The 27,308-nt window shown below is 45.0% G+C and overlaps 1 protein-coding gene and 1 long non-coding RNA gene across 6 annotated transcripts in view; one reads left to right on the top strand and one right to left on the bottom strand.

Annotated features, from left to right (window-relative positions):
- The window catches only part of tbc1d4 (TBC1 domain family, member 4), a 318,286-nt gene that overhangs the window by 139,049 nt on the left and 151,929 nt on the right, over positions 1 to 27,308 (top strand). The gene's annotated exons all lie outside the window — the stretch shown is intronic.
- Positions 7,185 to 20,919, bottom strand: LOC147111467 (uncharacterized). Its single transcript, XR_015079697.1, has 2 exons — positions 20,751 to 20,919; positions 7,185 to 7,360 (listed from the first exon to the last, which is right to left on the bottom strand). It is a non-coding gene; the product is annotated as an uncharacterized LOC147111467 (long non-coding RNA).

Raw genomic sequence — 27,308 nt, 5'->3', positions numbered from 1 at the left:
ATCGTGACGCAAAGGCTATTGGCCTCTCTGAGCCGTCCGAGAATTTGTGCGACAGCACCGCTCCAATGCCGTAGGGTGACGCATCACATGCCAACCGAATTGGTAATGCTGGGTTGTAATGGGCCAATACCTCTTTCAATGTGATTAGTGTTTTGCTCTTCTGGAAAGCTCGTCTACATTCGTCACTCCGCTTCCATGGCACCCCAGTTTGCAGTAGGGTGTTCAGTGGGTGTAGTATTGTAGACAAATTTGGCAAGAACTTATGGTAGTAGTTTACCAGCCCGAGGAACGACCTCAGTTGTGACACATTTTCCGGTGCTGGAGCCTTGACTACTGCCTCAATCTTCTCTGGGGACTTATGTAACCCCTCTTTATATCGATAACGTGGCCACAATACGAGATCTGTTTTCTAAAAAACTCGCATTTGGGGCGGTTAGCTCGGAGCCCATATTCCTGCAATCTAGTGAGCACCTGCTCCAGGTTGGCAAGGCGACCACTGTCTTTTTCGCCCGTGACCAGGATGTCGTCCAAATAACACTGGGTCCCTGGGATCCCTTGCAGGACTTGTTCCATTGCCCTCTGCCAAATAGCCGGAGCTGATGCTACCCCGAATACCAGCCGGTTGTATTGGTAGAGACCTTTATGGGTGTTGATTGTGAGGTATTTTTTTGATGCTTCTTCTACCTCCATTTGCAGATACGCCTGGGCCAGATCAATCTTAGTGAAGCATTTGCCTCCAGATAGCGAGGCGAAAATATCTTCAATCCGCGGAAGTGGATATTGTACGGTGTGAAGGACCGGGTTCACTGTTACCTTAAAGTCCCCACAGATGCGAACCTTCCTTGGTTCCCCAGGCGTGCTGCTCAAAGACTTTTTCATCACAGGGACGATGGGTGTAGCCCACTCGCCCCAGTCTACCTTGGACAGCACACCTGAACGTTCCAGACTCTCCAGCTCTACTTCGACGGCTGGGCGGATCGCATAAGGTACCGGTCTGGCCTTAAATTTTGGGCTTGCGTTTTCTTCAATTTTAATCGTCACTGTCATGCCTTTTAGTGTTCCGAGTCCTTGCTGGAACACTTCTTTCGCGTCAGTTAGGATCTTTGACAGTCGCCCAGGTGTGACGTCGTCATCCTTTTTGTTAGCCACAGTCAGTGCCTGTATGGAATGCCAATCCAGTTCTATTTTCCGGATCCATTCACGTCCCAGTAATGGTGGTCCTCCATCTTGCAATACATACAGGTCTAGTTTTGGTGTTTCCTTACCGTTATATATAACGGTCACCCTTATTTTTCCTTTGGGGTAGACTTTTTGCCCTGTGTACATCTTCAAAATAATTTTTGTGTCTCTCAAGTGTATGTGTGAGAATAGCCGCTCGTAGTCCCGTCGATTTATGACTGTTAGGGCTGATCCTGTGTCCAATTCCATCTTTACCTGGACTCCTGCTATCTTGAGAGTGACCCAAATAGTTCGGTGATCCTCTGTTGTGATTACATTATGTAGTTTCAGACAACTCAGTTCCCTGCTTTCGGAGTCGTTATCACTCTTTTGTTCGTTTGAACTATTCTCCGTTATCTTATGTACCTTCTTGTAGTTTCCACTGGTCGGTTTCTTATTGCTGGTTTTCTTTCCCGACCTGCAGACTCGTGCTATGTGTCCTACTTTTCCACACTGTCTGCACACTTTGTCTTTGAACCAGCAATCATTCTGGTCGTGTGTTGTTCTGCCGCAGCGATAGCACTTCACTGTTCCGTATGACATTTCATTTGTGCCATATTCTTGCGGTCTCCGTTGTATCTCTGCAGCGCCCCGTGCTGCTGCTTCGTGTGATACTGCAATGCTGAAAGCCTTGTCCAGCGTAAGATCCTTTTCTGATAGAAGCCGTTTCTGGGTTCCTTCACTTTGAAGCCCACACACAAACTTGTCCCTTAAAGTATCTGCTAGTCCCGTTCCAAACTGGCAGTGTTTCGATAGCTTGCGCAGTTCCGTTAAATACTCAGCATTACTTTCATCTTTATGCTGGTTCCTTTTGTGAAACTTAAATCTTTCTGCTATCAGCAGCGGTGTGGGGTTTAAGTGGTCCTGTAGGATTGACACTATGTTTTCAAAATCCTTTTCTACTGGCTTCTCTGGGGTTACTAGGTTTCGTAGTAAGCCATACGTTTTTGCACCCATTGAATTCAACAATACCAGTGCTTTCTTGTCATCTGGCACTTCATTCGCCTTGCAGTATACTTCTATGCGTTCGACATATGTCGTCCAATCTTCGACTTCATTGTCGAACGCTGTGATACTGCCACTCTTCGGCATTTTTGGGTGTGGTTAGACTGGCTTAAAATGGCGTCTCCCGCGCTTTCCTTTCTTCCCTGCTGCGGCTTAAAATGGCGTCTCCCACGCTGCTGCCAACGCCGCTCTCGGCGGTCCTCGTGGCAAATGGTGACACCCTGTGGGTTTCGCGCGCTGCTCCTGCGCTGCTGCCAACGCCGCTCTCTGTGGTCCTCATGGCAATGGCAGCGCCTCGCGTTTTCCTGCGCGCCTCTCTCCCCCATTGACGCTGCTCGGCCCTTGAACACCAGCTGCGCTCTGCTCTCTCTCGTCTCTCTTCCCCGTTGACGCCGCTCAGTCCTGAACACCGGCTGCGCCCTGTGCGCTCTGCCCTCTCTCTCTCCCCCGTCGACACTGCTCGGCCTTTTTCTGTGCCGCTCGGTTGGGCTCTAGCCCGCCGCTGTCCGGGAAGGGTCTGCGCAGTACCTGTTGCCAGCCCGTTTCGCTGGACCACCGTGACTGGAAAGCCAAGCCTGGCTCTCGACAGCCTCCCCTGCGATGCTCAAATCTCCGCTGGATGACTGGGCGGTTGCCCGTGGTCGACGCCCGTGCTTCTGGACTCGACCTTCTTCCACTGTTCTCCAGTAGCGAATCCCCGGGAGGTGATGCAGAGTTGCAGGTAGGTTCGAACCTTCCTCGTCGCCAATGTTACGTCCGTGTATAATCAGACACAGACTGCGGAGAACGGTACAAACGGTGTTTACTCAACGTGGCTCAGACTGCAACTGAACTGTACAGATTACTACTCAGCGTTATATACAGGTGTGGTCACTGCCGGTACTACAGTATACATGAGCTGTAAAAAGTAGTTCCCCCCCTTAAAGGTACATACATTACAGCTACCACAAGGTGTAGTTGAGATGAATAGCATAGATGTATTTAAGGGGAAGCTAGATAAACACAAGAGGGAGAAAGGAATAGAAGGATATGTTGATTGAGTTAGATGAAGAGGGGTGGGAGGAGGCTCGTGTTGGGCCGAACAGCCTGTTTTTGTTTTGCAAATACTTTGCAATACTTTGTAATAAGAGTCAAGAGCAGGAATCTTGAATGATTTTCTCCTGCCGAAATAACATCGGCTGGAATTTGATATGCGCACTGCACCTGAAACACCTGCACAAAAAGATCAGCCACTTAAAAAATCTCGCCTTTTGACTTGAATTTAGAAAACAATTTGGAGCAATGTTTTATTCTTGTTTTCTCCCATTACCTTCTGAGGATGGTGACTTGTTACGGTTTCATGAGTGCTGTCAGTTGATCTGTTCATCTCCCGAAAGGCCATTCTTCAATTGTGGTTCTGACCAAGGAGTCCTTGTCTTTGAGCCCAATCCTATTCTTGCCTCACTTCATGCCCATGGGTACACACTTTCTGGCAGTGGTCGCTGTATAGGGATCAGGAACGGGATTGCTGGCTGATATTATTTTCTGTCTTGCTTGGGGAACGTTTCCTGAATCAGTGGCATAAACATGTGGATCACCGTTTTTAGCGCAGTGTATTGAAGCTCAGTTTGTACTTTTTCTGTCTCAAACCATCTGGTCGACTGAATGCAGACTGCATTTATGGTTACCAAAACACGAAGAATTGTATCTCCTCTGCTGGAGCCAGGATTCGTATCCAGATTTCAAAGGTGAAAGGGCACAGTTTACTGCTATCCAGTCCCTAGGTCAATTTTTTGACTTTCATGGTAATCGAGCTTCAAGATAAATATATTGTATGACAAGCTTCCGATCCAGTAAGCTCCGTCAGGCTGTAAATAAACTGCAAGCGTGCAAACGAGGTTCCAGCAGTCCGCTGCTATATCTTAGCACTGCCATTTGAACTGGTTCGAAGGACAACAACAGCAACTTGCATTTATATAGCACCTTTAACATAGTAAAACGTCTCAAGACGCTTCACAGGAGCGCTATCAACCAAAATTTGACACCGAGCCACATAAGGAGCTATTAGGACAGGCGACCAAAAGCTTGGTCAAAGAGAGAGAGGTTTTAAGGAGCGTCTTAAAGGAGGCGAGAGAGGCGGAGAGGTTTAGGGAGAGAATTCCAGAGCTTAGGGCCTAGGCAGCTGAAGGCACGGCCGCTAATGGTGGGGGGTGGCGAAGAAAATCGGGGATGTGCAAGCGGCTGGAATTGGAGGAGCGCAGAGACCTCGGAGGGTTGTAGGGCTGGAGGAGTTTACAGAAATAGGGAAGGGCGAGGGCCATGGAGAAGCTTGTTTGTAGTCCTTACAATGGTTGGAAAAATTGAGCAAGCAGTGTAATTTCTCTCTTTAACCTTTGTTTCTTGGTAGGAAAAAATTGTTCTGTTATTAATAAAATTAACATCTGTCTGCCACAGAAAGAAAACGGTCAGAAATTCTACGAGTTCCAGATAATGCTTGTGTTCCTCATTACCTTCCATGGTCATATAAGGGTAGTTGCAGCAGCAATTCTTAAACACTGTGGCTTTTGTTTAGGAATTTGTGAAAACAGTCGCTCAATAACTTTTTTTTTGAAAGTCCACAGTACACTGATGCTTGGATGACGTCCAGCATCTTAAATGAAGTGTTTAGTGTATGAATATCTCAGCATATTTTTGTTAATTTATCTGCACTGTAATGCGTGATAGCGACCACTGTGACCTGGTCCTCGTATTTCACATGACTGCTTAATGGAAACACGAGCGACATGAGGAGCTCTGTGCGTTAATAGGCTCAGCAGTTTCGATCTGACTTCCGTTAAAGGCTGGGAAAGTTCACTTGGAATCCATCTGTTTTTATTTAGGGTATACTGTATTCCCAGAAGAACCATTTTTTGAGATAATTGCTAATCGCATGTATGGTAATGGCACACTATTTAAAAAAAAAAATCCAAATCACCACCGCCACTTAATGGATCAGTTGAATCCCTACCCCTGCCGCAACATAACTCCCAAATAATTCCACTTCATCTTATTTCGAATCATACCACTCTTTCCTTTTCCTTTAGCTCCTCTCTCCTTCCTTCCCTACCTCCTTCATATGTTTCATCTCTGTTTGCACCAATGAATCGAAGCACTTTTGTTTAAATTGGTTTGTGCCCCTTTTGTAGATATTTCCCGATTCCATAGTTTCTCGGCCTTATTACTATCATAAAGCTAGACCTGCTTTGTGGAACACCTCCGTTCAGTCTGTAAGGGTGACCCCGAGCTTCCGGTCGCCTGTCACTTTAATTCTCCGCCCCACTCTGACCTCTCCGTCCTTGGCCCCTTACACTGTTACAACGAAGCTCAATTTAAGCTCGAGGAACAACACCTCATCTTTCGATTAGGCACTTTACAGCCTTCTGGACTCAACATCGAGTTCAACAATTTTAGACCATAACCTCTGCCCCTATCCTTTTTTCCATTTTATTTTCTCTCTCCCACATGGCAGCTGTCGATCATTCTGCCAGTGCCATTTACACTTCATCTAGAGCCATCTTTTGTTTCTTAACTTGTCCCATTACCATCTCCTTTTGCCTTGCACCATCATCCCTTTTGTCTCTTAATCTCTCCTGCCTTCCAGCCTATCACAGACCCTCCCTTTTGTTCTTTCCTCCCCATCTCCCTTTCCCTGCCCCTGCACTTGCTTAAAAACCTGTTACATCTCCAGCTTTTTCCAGTTCTGACGAAGGGTCACAGACCTGAAAACTTTAACTCTGTTTCTCTCTCCGCAGGTGCTGCCTGACCTGCTGAATATTTCCAGCATTTTCTGTTTCTATTTCAGATTTCCAGCATCCGTAGTATTTTGCTTCTCTAAGTTCCATGTTGGTTTCAGCACTGCTCGAGTTGGTAACTCCATTTCCCCGCACTTCAAGTTCCTGATCTCAGCAGGGGTTATCCCAACAAAATATAATGTTACGTCAAGGTCCCTCCTCACAAGAGAGAATCGAAGAGCTAGTGAACTTGGGTTGCACTCCGATACCTCGCAGGCTAATTCAGGAGTGCTTGAAAAACTTGCATTCATTATAGCACCTAGACTTTCCACCCATTCACAGTCATGACTCACAGAAACATCTCGAAAGTGCTTCTCGGACAATGGGTTACTTTGAAGTGCAGCGACTGTTGTTACCTAGACCAGCACGGCAGCCATTTTAGGCACAAGAAGATCTTGTGGACACGAATGAGATGAAGGATCAGTCAATCTGTTTATTTGGACATGGGTTGAGGAAAGAATGTTAACTTGGACTCGCTGCTCCACTTTGAAAAGTGCAGTAGGATACTTAAGATCAGAATGATCCCGTGGGATACTTGGGAACTGGCTGCCTGCCTGCCTTTCGGTTAGGGAATGGTGCACGATGTGAAGGGGGAAAGTTGAATGTTCTTTTCAAGAGGAGTAATATAAATAAGAATTTAACATCTGTGGCTACAATCTAATCTACAGCATTCACCTTGAGTTAGCCAATCAGCTGTCGATTTGTTGATGAACGATATCTTTACTTGGTTCATGGCATCTACCTGCCCTCTTTATTGCTGAACTGGCAGGAAGATAAGGTTTTTGATAGCTTTGTTATTAGCCTGTAGGTGCGTAGGTTCTGGGTAAAAAAAAAGCCTGTTTATGGGCCACTTGCCTGCCTGAGTACATGTGGTAATATATAACATGCTACATAATAGATCAGTGTTGATAAATTTTGATGTGGATTTGAAAGGAATTAGATTGGCCTCTCTTGCAGCTGAAATATAACCGTTGTAAATGATACTTTGATCAATTTATGCTGAAAGACTTGATCCAGGAGTCAACATAAATTTATTGTTTACTTGCTGCGTAATCTTTCGAGACCGAGGTGCACTAGGAACACATTTCTATGTGGCTTGGGTGTGTGTGTGTTTCTTTTGGCCATAAAGTCAATATGTACAGTAGGCAGCACTGAAATTGAAAGTTTGCCCCCATTTTATTGTTGTTTGAGCAGCACAGTGTCACTCCAGCAAGAATGTGCTGATTTGTCTCCGTTTCACAGAATGAAGCGAGAGAATTAAAGCTTGGCGAGGGCTTCCTTCTAAAACGAGGCCACTGCTCAGCACGTCACCCGGCTCCAGTGGATAGCTAAACAAAAAGCAGAAATGATTGGCTTAGATGGGAAATTTGTGTTTGTTGAAATAAATAATCAAATACTCTGGGTGGGGGGGGGGGGGCGGAGGGGAAATGATGACCTCTGCTTTAAAAACATGCAAGCACATTTGTAAATAAAAATCGAAATGCCACAGATTCCAGAAACTCTGAAACAAAAAATGGGATTAATGTTAACATTTAGTTCTCTCCACAGATGCTGACTGACCTCCTTTGTGTTTCCAGCATGTTCGGTTTTTGGTTCAACACATTTATAGGATCTGCTTCCAGGTTTACAACATTGAATGATCGGCTTGGTTTCATGCCCGTTGGGCAAGGGGACCGTACTTGGACAAGAGCAGCTCATTTATTTCTTTGGAAAGGTCCCTGATCCTTCGTCTGCCTGCATCTTGTAATATTTATATTGTTCCCTTTGCAACGTGGCTGAACCCAGATTCCAATGGGCACAGTGCAGCATCAAGTTACGCCCAAAAAACACCCATTTATCAGCCTCACTTGGACGAGTTGTACAGTTGGCTGGGTGCAAGCATCTTCACTCGGTGTCTGACCTGCACTATCTTGGCAGCAATTGGTGCTGGGGCTGAGTGCCAAAGTGGGAGAGGGTAGTTCATTCCCTGCACTGACATTGCTAATGCTGAGCACGAAAAGTCACTGCACTCGCCCCCTGTGGTGTATGTAACCTGTTCCACCTTAAGAGAACTACCTTAAGAGATGTACTACTTTCTCTTGGCTGCTGTATACTGTAATACCGGTGGTGACCACACCGGTATATAAGTGTTGTGTAGGGATTTGCTGGGCAGTTCAGCCCTGACCTCTGAATAGTAAAGACCTGTTAAAAGTTATTCTTGTGGTCTGTGTCCAGTGATTTATAATAAGCATAACTGGGACACACAGACTTAACAGTGGCGACGAGTCCGATCTTACCCTGCGGCAGTTTTACATCCAAGGCAGCTTCGTCCTCAGAACGGGCGTCGAGAAGAGGCATCCGCCCTCATCATCCTGCCGAGCACCATCGCACGGGAGGCATCGAGAACCCGGGTTAAAAAGAAAAATTCTGACCACGAAGCCCTCCATCAGCGACAGGCAGTGATCATCCCTTCTACCACGGTGGTGGGTAAGCCGATCAGCGACACGAGCAGAAAGTCGACCGCGTTGACTGTGGAGTGGGGGGAGGGAAAACGGAGGAAAAAGGGCGGAGAACTCGACCACGGCCGGTGAAAAGGGCCGGGCTGCAATCGAGCCCGAGAGGCGCAGCGACTGGGGCAGCTTAAGGCACGAGAGCCGCGGAGAACTCAAACGCAGCCGGTGTAAAGGACCGGGCTGCATGCGGGGGAGTAAAAGCAGCATCTGGGAATTGAGAACCGCTGGGGAGGCGAGAACGGCAGCAGCACGGCAATCGCCATTGCAGCCAGCGGGGGAAGAAGGCAAACGCGGGAATCCGCCATTGTAGTCGGCGGGGGAAGAAGACGAGCGCGGGAAAGACCGCCAAGCGCGGGAAGCCGCCATTTTAGTAGGCGGGGGAAGAAGACAAGCGCGGGAAGGCGCCATTTTGAGAAAAAGAAAACAAATTTAAAAACTTGCAAGGATGCCTAAACATGGGAACATTAATACCTTTGATAGCGATATCGAAGATTGGACCACGTATGTAGAACGCATGGAAGTTTATTGTAAAGCAAATAAGGTACCAGATGATGAGAAAGCACTAACCTTATTAAGCTCAATGGGTGCGAAGACATACGGGCTATTGAAGCACCTTCTATCACCAGATAAACCGGCGGATCAGACTTTCGCGAATATTGTTACTGTCCTGAAAAATCATTTAAACCCCACGCCGCTGATGATAGCGGAACGATTTAAATTTTACAGAAGAACGCAGCTGAAAGATGAAAGCAACGCTGAATTTTTAATTGAACTGCGTAAGCTATCAAAGTACTGTCAGTTTGGAACAGGACTAGCAGATGCGCTGAGAGATAAATTTGTGTGTGGATTGTTAAAAGAAGGAACACAAAAGCGACTGCTTGAGGAGAATGATCTTACGCTTGATAAAGCTGTCACTATTGCAGCATCGCACGAAGCCGCAGCGAGAGGCACTGCGGAAATGCAGCTACGGTCACCGGAACTCAGCACCAATCAAATGGTCTTGGGTACAGTAAAATGTTATCATTGTGGAAAGACAACGCACGATCAGAACCAGTGCTGGTTCAAAAATCAGGAATGCAGAAAATGTGGCAGGCTTGGTCACATAGCTAAAGTATGCCGGTCAGGAAAGAAGACCAGCAACAAAAAGTCACCGCAGGAAAAGTACAGAAAGGTACACAAGGTGACAGAACAGTTCGAACGAACAGAAGTCAAATTCAGACTCCAGCAGTAATGAACTGGGTAGTCTAAGAGTACACAATGTTGGTAATGAAGCAGACCTCCAAACAATCTGGGTCACACTTCAGATAGCAGGAGTCCAAGTGAAGATGGAATTGGATACTGGATCGGCGTTGTCGGTCATGAATAAGCAAGATTACAAAAGGTTATTCCCACATATTCCCCTACGGGATACGGAGATTGTATTGAAAACATACACGGGGCAAAGAGTATACCCCATCGGGAAGATAGAGGTAAAGGTGGTCCACAAGGGCAAAGAAAGCCGAGGAATGGACTTATATGTGCTACCTGAGGGAGGTCCGCGACTACTGGGACAGGAGTGGATTAGGAAAATAAATATGGACTGGCATTCCTTAAAAGCACTAACGGTAGATTCCGGTAAAAAAGATGTCAAACCTAAACGATTGTCCAGAATATTGGACGATGCTAAAGAGGTGTTCCAACAGGGACTGGGAACACTGAGAGGAATTACGGCAAACATCAAGGTTGAAGAACATGCAAACCCGAAATTTTTCAAAGCCAGACCGGTACCTTATGCGATACGACCTGCTGTGGAAGCTGAGCTGGAAGGGCTAGAACGTTCAGGGGTACTGTCTAAGGTAGACTGGAGTGAGTGGGCCACGCCCATTGTTCCCGTCATGAAGCGTTCATCGAGCAACAAGCCGGGGGAACCGGGGAAGGTTCGCATCTGTGGAGATTTCAAGATCACTGTTAATCCGGTGCTTCACACGGTGCAGTATCTGCTTCCGCGGATTGAGGATATCTTCGCTTTGTTGTCTGGCGGGAAACACTTCACCAAGATAGACCTGGCGCAGGCGTACTTACAGATGGAAGTTGAGGAAGAGTCACGCCAGTATCTCACGATCAACACGCATACAGGCTTGTACCGGTATAATAGACTGGTTTTTGGAGTGGCATCGGCTCCAGCAATTTGGCAGAGGGCCATGGAGCAGGTATTACAGGGAATTCCAGGCACACAATGTTACCTGGACGATATTCTGATTACAGGAGATGATGACGAGGAACACCTTGCAAATTTGGAACTGGTGCTCACCAGATTGAAAGAATATGGACTTCGAGTTAATCGCCAGAAATGTGAGTTCTTTCAGAAGCGGATCTCGTACTGTGGTCATGTCATTGACCAGGAGGGGCTTCATAAGTCTCCTGACAAGATCTAAGCTGTTGTGAAGGCTCTCGCTCCGGATAATGTATCCCAGTTGAGATCGTTCCTAGGGTTGATTAACTATTACCATAAGCTTCTGCCAAATTTATCCACGGTGCTGCACCCGCTGAACGCTCTTTTGCAGAAGGGAGTACCATGGAAGTGGAGCGAGGACTGTAAGAGGGCCTTTCGCAAAAGCAAGGCATTGATCACCTCAGAGGAAGTGTTGGCTCACTTCAACCCAACGCTGCCTATTCGTTTGGCTTGTGATGCTTCTCCATATGGTATTGGGGCAGTACTCTCACACAAGTTGCCAAATGGCCTGGAGAGGCCAGTTGCATTCGCATCCAGATCATTGACCTCTGCTGAGCGCAACTATGCTCAGATAGGGAGGCTCTCAGCCTTGTGTGGGGAGTAAAGAAGTTTAATCATTACCTGCAGGGCCAAAAGTTTACGCTTCTGACAGACCACCAGCCATTGGTATCCATTTTTAACCCTAAGAAGGGTGTTTCGGTGATGACAGCACAGAGACTCCAGAGATGGTCCCTTTTCCTAGGGGCACATCAATATCACATCGAATTCAAAGGTACAAAGCAGCATGGTAATGCTGATGGGCTGTCGCGCCTGCCACTACCTACAGAGGAGGAGGCACCGACGGTTGACCCTGTTGAGTTATTTCACTCGACCATCATCGAATGTTTACCAGTCACCAATGCAAGTATTGAAAGAGAAACCAGGAACGACCCAACACTGTCCCGGGTCTACGAAGTGACAGTGAAGGGATGGCCAGCACATGGTGATCCACTGTTACCAGCATTCTCAGCAAGACGAGACCAGCTGTCCGTCTGTCAAGGAACATTGATGTATGGAACAAGGGTGATTATTCCTCCTAAGTTAAGAGAGAGAGTTCTAAAGGAACTGCATGAAGGTCATCTGGGGGGAGTCAAGATGAAAAGCCTTGCTAGGGCTTATGTGTGGTGGCCGGGTATCGACCAACAGATAGAGGATCTGACGAAAAGCTGCTCAGGGTGCCAAAAAGTGCAAAATGCACCTCCGATTGCACCGCTGCATCCATGGGAATGGCCTTCAACCCCATGGCAACGTGTACATATTGACTTTGCTGGTCCATTCATGGACTCCATGTTTTTAATTGCGGTGGACGCACATTCTAAATGGCCAGAAGTGATTAAGATGACTACCACTACCTCGGAAAAGACGATCGCGGTGCTAAGAACGATATTTGCAAGAAATGGATTGCCAGAACAAATATGTTCAGACAACGGACCGCAGTTCGTGTCAGAAGAATTCCAGAAAGTCATGAAGAAGAATGGGGTGAAACATTATACCTCTGCCCCATATCATCCGGCTACAAACGGGTTGGCCGAGAGATTTGTACAAACGTTCAAAAAAGCAATAAAGGCCATGAGCGAAGATCAGATTCCACTACAACACAAGGTGGACAAATTCCTACTGGCATATCGAAACGCCACTCATGCAGTGACAAACCAAAGTCCTGCCATGATGTTCTATAACAGGAGGTTGCAGTCCAGGTTGGACTTGTTAAAACCAAATGTGCGGAGGGAAGTTGAAAACAAACAGTTCCAGCATATAAATAACAAGACCACTCGGAGTTTTGAAATAGGACAACCAGTGTTAGCCCGGAACTATAAAAACGAGAAATGTCAATCTGGAACAATTCGTGCCAGACAAGGACCCCTGATGTACACGGTAGATATTGGTGAAAATGTAATACGGCGTCATGCTGACCAACTGGTAGAATCGAGAACAAGGGTCGAACCCATGGTTACGGCAGAGACAACCGTGGAAGAAGTTAGTGAACCTGAAGCATCTACCTCAGAAGTGAATGTACCTGATGATGATGTCCAATCCATAAGAGACCAACTAGATGAGTCACCCCAGCAACGAGAATCAGAGATCCCTGAAAGGCGTTATCCAACTCGAATCAGGAGGCCTCCTCAGAGACTGAATCTTTGAACTGTTTTGCATGAAGTTGTATATATATATGTTATTATGTTATGTTAAATGGGGATATAACTGTTAAGCTAAAAAGGGAGGATTGTGGTGTATGTAACCTGTTCCACCTTAAGAGAACTACCTTAAGAGATGTACTACTTTCTCTTGGCTGCTGTATACTGTAATACCGGTGGTGACCACACCGGTATATAAGTGTTGTGTAGGGATTTGCTGGGCAGTTCAGCCCTGACCTCCGAATAGTAAAGACCTGTTAAAGTTATTCTTGTGGTCTGTGTCCAGTGATTTATAATAAGCACAACTGGGACACACAGACTTAACACCCCCTCAAAAATTAAAACAAAATCCTTCTCATGAATGGACAAAGAACATTGATAAGCTGCAGTGTCAGCTGTGGCTCAGTGGGTAGCACCCTCGCCTCTGAGCCACTCCAGGGACTTGAGCACATAAAGCTAGGCTGACACTCCAGTGCAGTGCTGAGGGAGAGCTGCACTGTCTGAAGTGTCGTCTTTCGGATGAGAGGTTAAACCGAGGCCCCGTCTGCCCCCTCAGGTGGACGTAAAAGATCCTATGGCACTATTTCGAAGAAGAGCAAGGGAGTTATCCCCGGTGTCCTGGCCAATATTTTATCAACATCACTGAAACAGATTATCTGGTCATTATCACGTTGCTGTTTGTCGGAGCTTGCTGAGTGCAAATTAGCTGCCGTATTTCCTACATTACAACAGTGGCTACACTTCCAAAGTACTTCATTGGCTGTAAAGCACTTTGGGACATCCTGGGGTCATGAAAAGTGCTTTTTTGATATGCATAAATACAAAGGGAGGAATTTATTCTTACACAAAAATGATGCACTTATATAGTGTGTGGTAATTGCATTGGGCTGCTTCTCTGTAAATTACCAGACATCTCCATTTTGCTATTTTATTTTGCTCCTTTTTTGAAACAGTTCCAGGGAAACTTAACCTTCTGCCAAAATGTATCAGCCGCATTAAGGCATGCTGCCATGTATGGGAGAGGGAGAAGGCTCAGTCAGGAGGCAGCTGGACATTAATTTAGAGTGTAAATATATGGCCCTTCTCTTACAGATAACTAGAACCCTGAGGGGAAGAAGTGCTGCATCAAAAATGACTGCACTCCATCTCCGCAAGCAGTCTCGTTGTCAGAAATGTAGAACAAGAGATTATTTTTGTTACTTAGCAACCTGTGATCTTACAGCTGTCGCTGATAATGTACTTTCAGTTTATTTCTGTGATAGTTTTCCATGAAGGTACACTTGAGTCTGAATTAAAATTGCACTTTTGCCTTGAACATGAGGTTGTTAAAGCTGAAGTAGAATTCTGTTGCAGTAATGTTGTGTGCATGAATGTTGCTCCACTGGTTATGCAAGTACAGGAGTTCTTGAATAATTTTTCCTGTAAATGATTTTTTCGTTAATGCATTAAAATTAACGTCAGAACAGGAGTCAATTTTTCTGGAGTTCAGCATAGCTTTTGTTCACTATTAAAACATTCAAGCTGTGTTGCTTTGTTAAAGTATTTCTGGTTTGTGTGGGATCATTTTTGACCAGACCTCAGGATAGAGAGAGGGTATTGTTAAATGGTGGGGTGTCTATAATAATAGCATGTTCCTCTTGTTTTTGTCACTGCTGCAGTGCTTCCATCACCAGCCCAGAGAGAGAAAATTTAACGGGTACTGATGGTAAACAATTAGCCCTTCTTTGACATGGAATTACATAGAATATACAGCACAGAACCAGGTCATTCAGCCCAACATGCTGGTGTTTATGCTCCACAAGAGCCTCCTCCCACCCCTCTTCATCTAACCCTATCAGCATAACCTAGGGGCTGTGCCCAGTGACAGCGCCGTTTGAAGAAATTAAAACCATTTTATTCTTAACACCTGAGGAAATGTAGCTCCTTCATCTTACACTATCATGAACGGAAAGAAAAGTTTGAACGCCAGTGGAATCAAGGGATATGGGGATTGGGCGGGACAGTGGAGTTGAGGTCGAAGATCAGCCATGATCCTATTGAATGGCGGAGCAAGCTCGAGGGGTCGTATGGCCGACTCCTGCTCCTAATTCTTATGTTCTGAATTTTGTTTGAGGTGCTGTGCTTTTGAGTGATGTGCATTGGGGTTATTGAAAATGTTTTGTTTGCAAGCCTAAATATCCTAATTTGAACAAACAATGTTCATCAGTGTCCACTCAGTCTATCACCATTGCTTTCATTATGTTGTTTTTGAAGAGGTTGATTCTGACAACTTGCTTCTAGAAGGCCAGAATATGTATGAAAATCACATTGGGCCAGAAATTCGGGTCCAAATGCGTGAGTACGGTCTGGGTACTCACGCATCTGGCCGGTGGAAATGCCGGCATTCAGCACGCACAGCGCATGCGGGGAACGCCGGCATTTCCAGTCCTCTGAACGAAGGGGTTCAGAGGCACAGCGCGTGTGACTGCACAGGCAGCGCTTGCGCAGTGAACTTCGTCGATTTCATTCATGGATTCAGTGAGGGTAAGTCCTTACAAGTTACACTTGAAAAAAGCATGTGTAAAGTTGTTCCAAGGCTGCGGAGGAAGATATATTTTATCGTGGAGCTTCTGAAAGGCAATATTTTTGTTTGGGAAAGGGAGGGAAGTTATTTTAAGAAATTTTAAGTAAGTTTTAAAGTTTAAATTTTTTTTTTTTAAACGGGTTTTCAGAATGGTAGGTAGAAGGAGCAATTGTGGCTGTGTAAATGGAATGTGAAAATGAGTGTTCTAAAATGAGTAATGTAACATTTCCAGCGCTTTTAAGAAAGAAACTTTTCATCAGTAATAAGTAATTATGTATGTATGTCCGCATATATTCCTTTACGTATATGTATGTATGTTTTATATTCCTTTACTTATGTGTATGAATGTATGTTTTTAATTATGATTTTCCAATAAGTTACTTTCTCTGAAAGTCATAATTAAATAATACATTCATACACATAAGTAAAGGAATATATACATAACACGCAAAGGAATATATACAGACATACATACTTTCAGAAGCTCCACGATAAGAAATATCTTCCTCCGCAGCCTCTGGAGCAACTGTACCCATGCTTTTTTCATGTGTAAGTTGTAAGGACTTGACCTCACTGAAAGCATGAATGAAAGCGGCGAATTTTACTGCGCACGCGCTGCCTGTGCAGTCGCACGTGTTCTGCCTCTGAACCCCTTCGTTCAGAGGACAGGAAATGCCGGCTTTCCCCACATGCACTGTGCATGCTGAAAACCGGCATTTCCTCCGGCCAGACGCGTAAGTACCCCGACCGTACTCGTGCATTTGGAAGGGAATTACTGGGCCAACATTTTACATGTCAATAAAATGAAAAATTTAACAATTGCATGATTTGCCCCCTCGCATCTGCGACTGAGGGTCCAAGGAGGTGCATTGCGCAAGAGGTCATCGTTGTACGTATCCTCACACTGTTCCCTTTCGGGAACTGTATGAAGTGGTGGAAGGATTTATGGCCGTGATTAACGCTCATTCCGTGACCGTAACCATCTTTGAACCAGCCATTAGGGTGGTTAGTCCTATGGCGTGAGGGTTTTACGGGCTCCCACAACCCATCTGAGGGGGGGGGCCACCCACACCCACGGACGCAAGTATCCCGCTGGATGTCCACCCAGAATTTATAGTGGGAGCTCCGACTCCACTTGCCGGGACTGTCTGGAGTGGGGTTCGAAACCCTACTCCTTCTGGCCCAGCGGCAGGGATGCTTACTGCTACGCAAAAGGCCCACTCCGCACAAAAGGTGACACCCATACGTTTCCTGCGCCTTTTCCCTCCCCGTGACTGGAGCCCTATGCTGCCACTTGAAAGACCAAGCTATCATCTGCCCTTTTTGCGGCGCCTTTGACTTCTCATTACCAATGATGAGCAGGCGCTGCGCCTCCACCTCCTTGAGGAGATTGCTGAGGTCATCATCAGTTCAATTGTGAGTTCTTTTAATGCCGTGAATTGTGCTCATTCCAGCCATTTCACTTTGCTAATCGGATTGGGCCTTTGGCATAGCGGTAGGATCCCCGCCGCTGGGCCAGATCAGGGTAGGGTTTCGAACCCCGCTCCAGACAGTCCCGGCAAGTGGAGTCGGAGCTCCGGCTCTAAATTCTGGGTTGACATCCAGTGGGATATTTGCGTCCGTGGGTGTGGGTGGCACCCCCTCCTTGTATAGCTTGTGGGAGCCCGTAAAACCCTCCCGCCATAGGACTAACCGCCCTAATGGCTGGTTCAAAGATGGTTACGGTCACGGAATGAGCGTTAATCATGGCCATAAATCCTTCCACCACTTCATACAGTTCCCCAAAGGGAACAGTGTGAAGACACGTATGACGATGACATTGCTAAATAAATAAATGGAATTAAAAAAATTCTTTTAGGGCTTTTAAAAGTCTTTAAATTGCTTTAATTCTGTTTAAAACTACTTCAGATTCTTCAAAATAATGTAAACGTTTTTAAAAGTTTATAAAAGTTACCAAAATCTTCAAAAAACTTCCAAAAACCTATTTAAACTGCTGCTTTGCATGTAAAAATGCTTAGCAGCTTGGCAGAAACATTGGGGGCATGTCCTGTTAAACTGAGACCTCAAGGGGCGTGTCTCAGTTGCACAGCGTGCTACAGGCTTCGCGCTGGCTGCACTCCTGGGCGGCGTGATGTCATACGCTGCCCGGGATTCTTCTTTTTCAAAATCGAATTCCAGGCGTCCCTGGAGGTCAACGGCCAGCGCGTCGGGTAAGTGCATATCAGGGGCTTGCACGCGCGGCAAGCCCCCGATCTGAATTTCTGGCCCATTAAGAACATAAGAAATAGGAGCAGGAGTAGGCCGATTTTTTTTTTTTGTTGAAAAAAGAATCCAGCAAAAAATAGTTTGGTATATTATAAAATATCAAACTATCTTAACCTCTGCCTGTTCCTCCTTAGGACAGTGAATGTTGAAAATCACACAAATAAAATACCCTCTAAATGCCAGAGCTCACATGCTAAATTTCACTGAACTCTTGTACCAGAACAGTCTGTTCTGTAACGTGAAAAATACTTGCCCGTACCAGTCAGTAACCAGGGGCCATAAAGCAACAGCTGAACAGGTTTGTCCTTGTATGAATCTTACGGTTTGGAATGTTTAACTGGGGTTTGTTTATAAAGCTGCGCTTGCACATTAGTTGCTCGTATGTCTCAGGCACACTCGGTGGAGATTGGTGCTGGCACTCAGCCACCTTTTATTTGGAAATGTGTGTTTGCAGTCTGTGGCTTTATGCACGTGGGCTGTTTCTGATCAAATCAAGTCAATTAGAAATATTCCTGCCCTTCGATATAGGGCCTGTATTATAGCACACACTTCTCAAACTCCTTACATCTCCATGAAACAATTTGTTTCCTTTCATCTCAGGTCATTGGGTGCAGTTTTGGTCACCTTATCTGAGGAAGGATGTTCTTGCCATGGAGAGAGTGCAGCGAAGATTCACCAGCCTGATACCTAGGATGGCAGGAATGACGTATGAGGAGAGATTGGGTTGATTGGGCTTATACTCGCTGGAGTTTAGAAGAATGAGAGGGGATCTCATTGAAACTTATAAAATTCTAACAGGACTAGACAGACCAGATGCAGGAAGGATGTTCCTGATGGCGGGGGAGTCCAGAACCAGGGGTCACAGTCTAAGGATAAGGGGTAAGCCATTTAGGACAGAGAGGAGGAGGAATTTCTTCACCCAGAGAGTGGTGAACCTGTGGAATTCTCTGCCACAGAAGGCAGTTGAGGCCAATTCATTAAATATATTCAAGAAGGAGTTAGATATATTTCTTAAGGCTAAAGGGATCAAGGGATATGGGGAGAAAGCAGGGACAGGGTACTGAGTTTGGATGATGAGCCATGATCGCATTGAATGGCGGAGTAGGCTCGAGGGGCCGAATGGCCTACTCCTGCTCCTATCTTCTATGTTTCTATGTCATTACCCAAGCTGTTGCCCATTGTGTATTTGTAGAACAATAGAATGTCACAGGACAGATACAGGCCCTTCGGCCCATCAATTCTGCAGTGGTGTTCCTCTCCATGTGAGCCACTGAGTCTAATCCCACTCTTCTGCTTCCTCCTCGTACTCTTATTATACCTCTTTTCAAGGAACCAGCAAACTTCTTTCTTAATATAATTCATGGACTCCTCTTCAACAACAGTTTGTGGCACAGAATTCCACATTCTAAACTCTTTAATTCTTTTTGTAATAAATTTGTATATTCCTGTTACCGTCTCACTGGCCATTGGATACAATCTATGACTGTGTACCTTTTTATTATAACCCTTTATAATCTTGACGACCTCTATCAGGCCAACCCTTAACCTTTTCAGTTCTAGTGAAAATCGCCCTAATTTCTCAAGCATGTTGTCACATTCCTTCATCCCTGGTAACATCCCAGTGAATTTATGCTGCATCTTTTATATCCTTGCTATAATGGGTGCACAGTACTCTAACAAAAGTCTGGTGCAGTTCAATATTATCTCCTTGTTTTTGTATTCTGAGCCTTTCGATACAAAACAAAAGTTTTTATTGTTTTTTTTGTGGCTTTATGTACCTTTGTTGCGTCCCTTAATGACTTGTTTATCTGCTCCTTTTCTCCATTTAACATCTTTTAAGCCATATTACCATTCCATATTCTTGCTTTAAAAACCTATCGCTTCAAATTTCCAATGTAGAAAATTGACCTCCCTAATCCCCTTGTCTGTTTCTGGACTGGTTGGTGAAGGGCATTGTTGGTGTTCTGAGTTTGCTAATTGTGAGTTCCCGCTTTTTAATCTGTCCGAACTCCCTTTTCAAGACTGGAATCCTATTCTTCCCCACTCATTGGTTGCAACATGAGCCACGACTTGCACCTGGTCTTTCCATTTCCCTTTTCCCTTGAAAATGGAAAATCGGTGACTTTACTCATTCGTAAGTGACTCTCGTGGGGTGAAATTCCTCCTGTCGATAATTTTAGCAAAAGTATTGGTTTGAATGCAAAAACTGTTCTGTATCAATATAGTGGTAACAGACAATCTAATCATCCAAAATAGATAACAGAAGATTTTGTTTAAGTTGCTGTAGATAAAATCCAGATACTCCTAAAAGTGGTCATTGTTTCTTTACGTGGCACTGATTAGTAAAGTTCCCATTTTAAGCACCGTTCAGATTTTTATTACAGAACCGTGTGATGAAGATATTACCTTGACGTGTGGTTTAGCTAATTATCTGAGAAAGCCTTTTGTAATGATTTTGGTAATGTGTTATATTTTAGCACACTGTGGGATTACAGACGTTTACTATGCCCTCCTGTTGTACCTTCTCTTGGTAGTATGCAATATCTTAGCAATGGGCTATAGCATGGTGGAATACTTTAACTTGGTGACAAATTGTGTTCAGGTTAATGTACTGCCATCTGGTAGTTCAGTTTCTTGATAGAACATTGCCAGGACATTGCACACTATGTGTTGCATTTTGATGGGAATGTTTGGAATCGCTGGAATAGAGTGGGGGGGGGATTTTAATATAGGTGAGCGGGTGGGAGTGGCTGTGGGTGGGGGGTTAAATAAGGAAAAACTGGAAGCATGCCGGGAAGCCGGCTCCAACCCGCCGACTTCCGGGCGGAGGGTTGGCACTTTAAATACGATAATGAGGCTGGAAGCCTGGGATTTAACCTGCTTTGTGGTTTTACTGTGGCTGGCTGGGGTTCCCGGGCCTTGGCAGTAATCCTTGTGGGCCAGGGGGAGCAGAAGGGCTTACTCAACATCAGCCCCCCCCAAACCCACTACTCCCCTTGGGATCGGACCCACCTGGTCCCGCAGCCTCCTCCAGAGTGCTCCCCGCCCGACTAGAAGCCAAGCCTGTCAATCAGGCGGACTTCCGGGCGGGGAACCTGTCAATGACGTCAGACACACGCTGTGGCACAACTAATCCACAGTGAGAAATCTCCACCAGCAGTGAGTAGATGTTCAAAATCAGGATCCTGTTGAAAATGGGAGACTTAAAAAGATACACTGGTCAGTTAGATAATATAACCTATTGAAAACTGCAGTTTGTATCTTGGATTGGAGAAAGTATTTTGAAAAGTCATTAAAGACTAACTGCTAATTTTCTGACTTTATGCTCCCCACAGCGAGGTTTCCTCACCAGTAGCTCTTCGGTCTCAGCCATGGCTCAGTAGGTAACACACTCACCTCTGAGTCAGAAGGTTGCGGGTTCAAGTCCCACTCCAGGGACTTCAGCACATAATCTAGGCTGACACTCCACTGCAGTGCTGAGGGAGTGCTGCACTGTTGGAGGTGCCGTCTTTCGGATGAGACGTTAAACTGAGCCCTTGTCTGCTCTCTCAGGTGGACGTAAAAGATCCCATGGCACTATTTCGAAGAAGAGCAGGGGAGTGTCTGGGCCAATATTTATCCCTTCAACCAACTTCACTAAAAAACAGATTGCCTGGTCATTAATCCCATTGCTGTTTGTGGGACCTTGCTGTGCGCAAATGCTGTGTTTCCTTAATTACAACAGTGACTACACTTCAAAAGTACTGATGTGGTTGTAAAGCGCTTTGGTGCATCCTGAGGCCGTGAAAGGCACAAGTTCTTTCTGCAGCAGAATTTCAGGCTGCCTATGATTTTCCCATTATTAATTTAAATGTTCAGAAAATTCTGCTGTGCATCAAAATTCCGTTATGCTCTGTGGAATGGCCGAGCCCTCCACTGGGAATCAAAGTCGAAGAATGATTCCTTAAATCTGTTCCACTGTCTAGGGCTGACACAAAAAAAAAATCACGTAATGTAAACTTTTGGATGAAAATGTAATATAAATTCATCAAATGGCTCGGCGTACCAAGTAAAGAATAGAACACAAAAATCAGTGCTTTATTGCTGCTGCAGCTATAACACCAAGCACAAAAAAACACCCTAGTCATCAGAAAAAACTGCCCAGCTCAGCACACTAGCACTATTCTAAACATCCTGAGACCTAGCAGCACGTTCAGCTATACCTGTACTTTAAATTGGCTTTCAGTTGAAAGAATGGATAGGCACATGTGATCTCCATCTTAAACTGTAACGTAATTGGCTTGAAGCTGAAAGGTGGCGGGGATTCAGTGAAAGCCTGTCCATATAATGCGGCCTGATTGCCTCTGAATGAAGGCCACGTGCTTGGAACGTTCTTCAGTTCAGTCTCTTAATTTTCCAGTCTTTGCTAACTCTGGGGTGTTTTGGGTCTCGGTTACTTCTGATAAAATACTGGCTCAACGCCTTGATGTTACCACAGGTTACAACAGTGATAAACCTGATGAGATGACTATGAAAACAGTGGGACGTCAGATTGCTATCTTTGTTCTTATAAAGCTAACACTGTGGCCCAGAAATTTCATTTGCAGGCCTCCCACGGGCGGAGGACCTGCGATCTGGAAAAATCCGCGCCCTTACCTGAGGGCTCCCGGGAGGCGCAGAGTTCCGTTGCTGGGCCTCTCCAAACTGCCGGTGCGCAGGGCCCACGTATCCCAGAGGCGCAGGCGGTTCGCAGCGTCCCTGGGATCATGTGGGCCATGGGGAGCCAATCACAGAAGGGAATCTCCATTCATAGATTTGACAGGAAGACCTGTCAAATATATGAATAGAGATCACCCCCAAAACATAGTAAAACTTAAAAAAAAATTTAAAAATCACATTTTTAAAATGACTATAAATTATACAAATTAACTATTTTAAACAAAAATTTTAATTTTTGAAAAATATAATTAAAGTTTTTAACAGGGCTAAAAATAAAGTTACCTTTCTTTAAAGTATTTTTAAATGATAAATTGGTGGAAATTTTAAAAAACTTTTTTCAACTCTTATCCTGGTAAAAGCAGGCCAGTGCTGGTTGAACAGAAATTTCTTCTCGATTTATAAAAAAAAATATTGGGAAGACCAAAGCCATTGTCTTCAGTCTCTGCCACAAACTCCATTTTCTCCCACAAACAGACTAATGAATAAGGTTAGACCCTGCGGAGTCAGGGGACAAGTAGCGGAATGGATAGCGAGCTGGCTGCAAGATAGAAAGCAGAGAGTAGGGGTGAGGGTAGCTATTCAGAGTAGCAGAAGGTGGGAAGTGGGGCCCTACAAGTATCAGTGCTGTGATCACTGTTGTTCACAATTTATAATTTGGAATCAAAAACACAATTTTTAAATTTGTGGAGGACACCAAATTGGGAGGGATAGTCAACACTGAGGAGGACCGCAACAAATTACAAGACGACATTAATAAACTTGCAGAATGGGCGTATAATTGACAAATGAATTTCAGCATAGATAAGTGTGAGGTATTACATTTTGATAAGAAAAATAAGGAGGTCACATATTACTTGGAAAATAAGAATCTAAATGGGGTAGAAGAGCAAAGGGATCTGGGAGTACAAATGCACAAATCACTAAAAGTTGCGACGCAGGTCAATAAGGCCATTAAAAAGCAAACCAAGCACTAGGGTTTATTTCTAGAGGGATAGAATTGAAAAGTAGAGAAGTTATGCTAGACTTGAATCGACCCTTGGTTAGACCACACTTATACAGTTCTGGTCACCATATTATAATAAGCATATCGAGGCACTGGACAGGGTGCAAAATTATTCTACAAGGATGGGACCAGAAGTGGGAGGTTATACCTATCAGAAAAGGATGAACAGCCTGGGTCTGTTTCTCTTGAAAAGAGAAGGCTGAGTGTTGACCTAATAGAGGTGATTAAAATTATGAAAGGTTTTGATAGAGTAGACACAGAGAGAGTGTTTCCAGTTGTGGGGAAGAGCAAAATCAATATAAGATAGTCACCAAGAAATCAATTATGGAATTCAGAAGAAACTTCTTTACCCAGAGGCTGGTGAGAATGTGGAACTCACAGGGAATAGTTGAGGTAATTAGTATATGATACATTTAAGGGGAGGCTAGATAAGCAGATGAGGGAGGAGGGAATAGAGGGTTTTGCTGATAGAGTTAGATGAGGAAAGACGGGAGGAGGCTCAAGTGGAGCATAAATGCCGGCATGGACTGGTTGGGCCGAATGGCCTGTTTTTGTACTGTATATTCTATGTAGTTTTATGTTCCCTAGCCACCAACTCCATCCCTCTCGCTGGTCACTGTCTGAGGCTGAACCAGACCATTTGCAACCTTGGTGTCCTATTTGACTCTGAGATGAGCTTAAGATCCCTTATCTGCTCCATCACCAAAACCTCCTACTTCCACCTCTGTATCACCCATCTCTGTCCCTGCCTCAGCTCATCTGCTGCTGAAATCCTCATCCATGCCTTTGTTACTTCTAGACTTGACTATTCCAATGCTCCAGTGGTTGGCTTCTCACCTTTCACCCTCCGTAAACATGAGCTCATTCAGTACTCTGCTGCCTGTGTCCTAACTCGTACAAAGTCCCGTTCCCCCATCACCCCTGTGCTTGCTGACCTGCATTGGCTCCCGGCCTGGCAACACCTCAATTTTCAAATTCTCATCCTTGTTTTCAAATCACTCCATGGCTTTGGCCCTCCCTATCTCTGTATCCTCCTGCAGTCCTACAACCCTCCGAGATCTCTGCGTTCCTCCAATTCTGGTCTCTTGCGCATCCCCGAACTTAATCGCTCCACCAGTGGTGGCCGTGCCTTAAGCTGCCTAGGCCCTAATTTCTGGAATTCTCTCCCTAAACCTCTCTGCCTCTGTGCCCTCCTTTAAGATGCTCCTTAAGCCCTTTCTCTTTGACCAAGCTTTTGGCCACCTGCCCTACTATCTCCTTATGTGGCTCGGTGTCAAATTTTGTTTGATTAATGCTCCTGTGAAGCTCCTTGGGATGTTTTACTATGTTAAAGGCGCTATATAAATGCAATTTGTTGTTGTTAATCCTGAAATTCTTTCGTAGTACTCAGAGTTGATAGTAGCTGGAGTTGTCCCGGAGTCTCCAGGAATTAAAAATTAATCTTATGGGCACTACAGCAAGCAACCCAACGGAAAAATCATAGGGGCATTAAGAAAAGTTGTGTGTTCTTTTTCATTTTCTTTGAACGGATTTGTTTATTCGTTCTAAAACTGTTGGAAATGGGGGAAAAAAGACTGTGTAACTGGGCAGGAGGTCATGTGATGGAACCTGTCGGAGTAGGTCCAATCAGAGTTGGCAACCCTACTAGCAGCCAAAAGTGTATAGCGATTGATTAATGAAAGCGAATTCTATTTATGGGACAGTGGTGTCATGCACTTGACACCACAGTGATGCATGACATGGGTCGGTGCCCGTGATAGCTGCACACAGTAAGCTCTGTCGTAGACCGTGTTGTCAGATGTTTATGTGAGCAAGAGGCCAGGCATTTTACCAGACGGAAAGAGGGAGAATTGGAGGTCAGGTCTCCCAAGGGACTCGCTGTTTAAGAGCAGCACTGACGAGAGGCCTGGGGAATAGTCGGTGGTGCAACAGGATCTTTCTTTATATAACAAGAGTGGAATGGAAGGGGAAGATCAAGTTTTAAAAATAGGAGAAAAATAATAGAAAAAGTTCAATACCACTGGGATGCAGTTGCCGCCTGCCAGTACATTAAAATAAATGGGTTATCATGTGTCAGATGTGGCTCAGTGGGTAGCACACTCGCCTTTGAGTTAGAAGGTTGTGGGTCAAAGTCCCACTCCAGGGACTTGAGCACATAAAGCTAGGCTGACGCTCCAGTGCAGTGCTGAGGGAGTGCTGCACTGTCGGAGGTGCCGTCTTTCAGATGAGACGTTAGACCGAGGCCCCGTCTGCTCTCTCAGGTGGATGTAAAAGATCCCATGGCGCTATTTCGAAGAAGAGCAGGGGAGTTATCCCCGGTGTCCTGGCCAATATTTATCCCCCAACCAACATCACTAAAACAGATTCTCTGGTCATTATCACATTGCTGTTTGTGGGAGCTTGCTGTGTGCAAATTGGCTTCCGTGTTTCCCAGATTACGACAGTGACTCCACTTTAAAAGTACTTCATTGGCTGTAAAGCTCTTTGAGGCGTCCTGTGGTCGTGATAGGCGCTATATAAATGCAAGTCTTTCTTTAATGTCAAAATATTGGATGAAGAAGTTTCATATGAACAGGTTAACTTAATTGTACAGTGTAATTTCATCCTACAATTAACAAACTCATTAATAGAAATAATAATGCTGAGTTACAGATTCGAGTAAGTTACCTTATTAATAATTAGTCACTGTATTAATTATAGAATAGTACAGACCAGAGCTTAGATACAAATTTTCCTACATTACAACAGTGACTACATTTCAAAAAAGTACTTCATTAACTAAAGCGCTTTGGGACTCGGGAGGTCGTGAAGGGCATTGTGGAAATGCAAGTCTGTCTATTTTTTCTCTTTTAGTATAAAACACAGCTGTACGTACTATCTTTGATCAGCTTGAGATAATCAATTGTGAGGGAGTGCAGAACTTCCCTAATGAATCCCATTTACACTGAGGGCCGATGTGTATTTTGGAGCAGCAGGTGAATTGCTGCTTAAAATATGTACGAATGTAGTTAGTAGCAAAGAATCCTTACCGAATAATGGAGCCACCAATTTCAGGGCTTAATTCACTTTACGCAGCAGAGCTAGCGCACACATGCTAATTGTGCGTTGAGGTGCAGTTATGTTGTGTGTTAATAATAAGAGTAATTGCTAACTTTTGCCTATGTTCCTAAAATTGCTTCTGGGCAGTAAACAGATCTACACGTTAGCGCTGTGCCCCTGAATAAATATGTTTATTATTTACCAAAGATTATTAATTGAGGCGTGTGCACATTTACTTAAGTTACTGGATTTGCACATTGCATTAATTGTGTACACTCCACTTCCAGCATTAATACTTAATTTTCTACATACAAACAGCAACAACAAAAACAACTTGTATTTAGGTAGCGCCTTTAATGTCGTAAAACATCCCAAGGCGCTTCACAGGAGTGTTATAAGACAAAAAAATTTGACACCGAGCCATATAAGGAGAAATTAGGGCAGATGGCCAAAAACTTGGTCAAAGAGGTAGGTTTTAAGGAGCGTCTTAAAGGAGGAAAGAGAGGTAGAGAGGCGGAGAGGTTTAGGCAGGGAATTCCAGAGCTTAGGGCCTTGGCAACAGAAGGCACGGCCACCAATGGTGGAGCGATTATAATCAGGGATGCTCAAAAGGGCAGAATTAGAGGAGCGCAGATATCTCAGGGGATTGTGGGGCTGAAGGAGATTACAGAGATAGGGAGAGGGCGAGGCCATGGAGGGATTTGAAAACAAGGATGAGAATTTTAAAATCGAGGCGCTGCTTAACCAGGAGCCAGTGTAGGTCAGCGAGCAGAAAGAGCTGGCAGAGTTTGAAGGCTGAGGATGGTAGGAGATAGCTGACGGAAAGTTTC

This window comes from Somniosus microcephalus, chromosome 10, assembly GCF_052327205.1.
Source record: "Somniosus microcephalus isolate GS21.2 chromosome 10, FLI_Smic_1.0, whole genome shotgun sequence".
Taxonomy (NCBI): Eukaryota; Metazoa; Chordata; class Chondrichthyes; order Squaliformes; family Somniosidae; genus Somniosus; species Somniosus microcephalus.
Note: the sequence above shows the minus strand (reverse complement) of the source record. Positions and strands in the feature narration are given on the sequence as shown.